The sequence below is a fragment of the Impatiens glandulifera genome, chromosome 4 (assembly GCF_907164915.1).
Source record: "Impatiens glandulifera chromosome 4, dImpGla2.1, whole genome shotgun sequence".
In the NCBI taxonomy this organism is placed as follows: Eukaryota; Viridiplantae; Streptophyta; class Magnoliopsida; order Ericales; family Balsaminaceae; genus Impatiens; species Impatiens glandulifera.
The window spans coordinates 41,931,230-41,935,477 of record NC_061865.1 but is presented as its reverse complement, the minus strand read 5'-3'; positions in this window follow the sequence as shown (position 1 = coordinate 41,935,477).

Here is a 4,248-nt window from a genome sequence, read left to right as displayed (position 1 = left end):
CAGAGGCTGCTAAGGAGATGATGTGGTACAACCCTTTTTGCGAGAATTGGGTCAAGATTACGAGGGAAGTGTGTTGCGATGCGACAGTCAGAGTGCCATTCATTTGGCAAAGAATCCTGTTTATCATGGCAGGACGAAGCATATACAGGTTCGTTATTATTTCATCCGGTCAGCTTTAGAAGATGGAGTATTAGCTCTTGAGAAGATTCCCGGGAGTGAGGAATCCAGCTGATATGTTGACGAAAGCTGTGACAAATGAGAAACTGAAGTTGTGTGCAACTTCAGTTGGTCTTCTTCGTTAAGACACCGAATAGAAAGCCACTACCGATCGAGAGATGTTGAAGTTAGTCTCCAAGTGGGAGATTGTTGAGTTATGGAGCCTACACTTATAATAAATTCTACATTGTTAATTAGAGTTTATTGGGTTTTCTTTTTTTGGTTTTGGGCTTGGGCCTGACTAAAGTTATTTAGGTTTATTACCTGAATGTTTACCCTATAAATATGTGATTATTAAGGGTTTACATTGTTAGACAAAATTCTAGAGAGATAAAGTGTGAGGCAAAAACTCTGTATTCCTTCTTCTTCATAGTAAATCTGGTGGTGGCTGAAGTGGATGTAGCTCAATTTGAGTGAACCACTATAAATCTGTGTGTTCTTGTGTTCTTCTTTCTTGTGTTTTTTACCGATTGTTTTCAAGCAGGTCGGATTTTGGAGATACAAATCCTAACAGTTGATAGTTTGCGGCTGCGATTGCTCATCGACGGGTTTCTAATGTTGATTTGCGATTACTTGTTTTATGACTGTCAAGTGCCAATATCATACTGAGGATGTTGACGGTTGAGTTCAGATTATTTTTTTAGGGAAATATTTAGTATCACCGAGAGCCAATAATTCTTGATAAAAAAATTAAATAACTCCGAGGGCAAAAAATACTCTCGGTGATATTAATTTTTTTCACCGACAGCTATATCACCGAGACACTACGAGAGCATTTATTGCCCTCAGTGAATAATAGCACTAAAGGTATTTTGTCTTTCTCCGAGGGTTTTTTGTTCTCCTTAAAATCATTTTTTTTTACTAGTGAGGGGAAACTCGAATGGGACGCCATAGACTATAAATAGAGGCTTCGAGTCATTAGATTAGAGGGTAACACATATGGAAGATCATTTTAGAGAAAGAAATAGAGCATTACTTGATTCACAATACGCCATTAATGATCCTTTATAACTTTAAACTTTTCTTGATTTTTTCATAGTGATAATCGAAAGCCCTTTCTCGGTCATTCCATTTGTATACAAGTTCTATGATTTTTTCACAAATTAATTAATATAATTAATTTCGTAAATATAATGTTTTTATAATGTTATTTACTTATTATTATTTTTTAATTAATTTTATATTTAAATATATAAAATTTTAAAATTGGATAAGTATAAAATATTTCATTATATATATAAATAATAATAATATATAACTATTATTTTTTCAAATTAAACTCTTACGATTTCATGTAAACTCTAAATTTTATGAGTTTACAAATGACCAACAATTTTACGTAAACTCTCGATTTTGACAGCCTTGCTAAGTGTTACCTATTGTCTTGTACGAATTGGGGTTATTTAAAAAATTTAGAGGAAGAAAAAAAAATGATTGTTGATGATTTTGAAGAGGTAATTATTATTTTTTGTAAAATAACTTAAAAGGTATTAATATGTATATAAATAAAATATAAAATAATAATTTAAAATAAATGAAATTTTAGTATTTTAGTTAATTATTTGAATGATTTGATGGATAAGAGGGGAGTGAAATGATGTTTGATTTTGTTTGGGTTATTTAAAAAAATTAAAACCGAACAAGGCCACGTCTTTAGTTTAGATTTTTGGAGGATTAGATCGAAATTGACGTTTATTAGGTTTTCTTGTTTCTTGGCCTATGGTCGCCTACTCGAATACGACATTCTTCTAGCTAAGTGGGTGTTCCAACCGAGGACAACAAGGTAATGACCAAATTTGGTGAGGTAGAAATGAAGGTATACATGCTTGTAGTTTGACATGAAGATATTTCTTTAAGTATTGAAATCGATTGATGAAAAAAAAGAAAATAATTAGGAGCGTATGGGAATCGTACACACGACCCCATACCGCCTAGCTTCGGGGCCTCTCCAAACCTACCGTGCAACCCAAGCCTTATGTCGAACTTTCCCAACCTCATATAGTCTTCCAATTCTCCTGAGCTATATGTCACGGGCTAAATTTCGACCCGTGCAGCACTAAGCTAAATCGACCCTGATTCTAGCTTAGAAAGCCTTTCTAAACAATGCAAGAAGAAAATAACGGACTTTAGAGAGAGAAACAAGCTTGAGAATAAGATTGTATTAGAAAGAAAACTGATAATTACAATGGAATACCTTCAGGGTATTTATAGGACTTACACGTATTAAATTAGGAATTACGTCTAATTACAATTTAATTACACTAATTTAGGATATTCCTTCCATAACAAGAGTATCCCTACCTAATTTAGAATATCCCTTGTAATCTCTTCCTTAATTAGAATATATATTATAATCCTTTCCTTAATTAGAATATATTTTCCAATCCTTCCTTAATTAGATTATCTTCCAATCTCTTCCTTGATTAGAAGATTCGTTGGGCCCACGTAGGTAACTGGGCCTCTCCTTGGCTAAGAAGATTAGCGCACTATCAGGCCAAGACTTTAATGAGCCTCGACATCCCCCGGGATTGGGTCGTGACTCTAATGGGCCGTGACATACTCCCCCACCTTAGTCGTGGTCGTCCTCGGTTCGACCTTGGCATGATACTCTTCAACCTCTTCCTTGAAACATTCCCCACACGGTCCCCTCGTATCTATGCACAAGCCCCTTGAGCACAGATTACATAGACTTGCATTCTGGAATATCATGGAAGTACACCTCGTGGCCTCGATGTTTGCCCCCCATAAAAATGGGACGTGACATACTCCCCCACCTAAGTCGTGGCCGTCCTCGGCACGACCTTAGACCGGTGCATGGTGATCTTCTTTCTGGCGTCCCCTGAGCGCTCTTCCCCCCCCCCCCCCCTTTGCACGTCACGGCATTGGGTGCACTTATGGTCGCCAGCCTTAACCGATATAAGACGTTTCCCACACATATCTCGATTGAACACGGTTCCTTGAATCTGCGCACAAGCCCTTGAGCACATACCGCATAGACTTCAACAGTTGCGGGGGAAACTTCCCTCTTTCCATCGTCCCCTTCCTTAACTGCACACCCTCTTAGATTTGCCCTTCTCTTCATATTCTTGGTGTCTCCCTCTGAATATGCCTGAGCACGATCTGCTTCTTTTCCCACAGACTTGGTGCGAGTGAAGGCAGACTAACTTTGGCCCACGTTGCCTGTGGCCAAACCTTGTGGATCTAATGGTTGTGTGTGTCTTTGGCCTTGAGCCCCTCGAAGGCTTTTCGACACACGCTATCTGGACTTACTCGGGTACTCCTCTTTTCCCTTGGACCCAATCCCCATCATCCATCTTGGCAAAAGTGGCAATGTCTCTTTACCACGTTTGCGACCTCGAACGGAATCGCATCGCTGAGAACCTGCTTATTCCCTCTTGATTCTCTCCCTTGTTGGAATCACGCTAGTCTTCCAGTGATCCAAAAGGATTAAGAATCGGAATAGGATTATGCAAGCGCGTACCTGGAGCACCATTCTAGTCCCAACACTACGTCGTAGTCTTCCATTGGGACCAAGGTAAATTAGACTGTCCCATTCCAGCCTCCTATCCTGGTGTGCACTCTCCTAGCCCCCCCATTCACCGGCTTGGATACATCGAAGGACTTCACCGTCCCTCTTGTTGAGCTGATCACAGGACCCACGCCTTGGCTACTCCTTCTCCGCATTAAGTTGTGCGTAGCCCCTGTGTCTACTAGGTGCCTTGATGCGTTTTTCCCCCGATCCAAGCTTCCACAAACAAAGAGCCCCTCTTTTCCCTTGTTCGGCTTCGCAACACTAGTCTTCACAGCATTGAGCAGTCTTAAGGATCCTATTTGAGTCTCTTCTTCCTCATCAGAGGGACTCAGTTCCTTTAACTTGCTGCATACCTTTTCCCTTTAAACGGGCACATAAACTTTATGGGATTATGAGAACCAAAAATATAACAGGCTCTTGGCTTATCCGACTCGACTCGTCGGCTTGCCTTCCTGAGTTTTTATGTGCATGCCCCTTCTTAGATGGACGGTCTCCCCCAC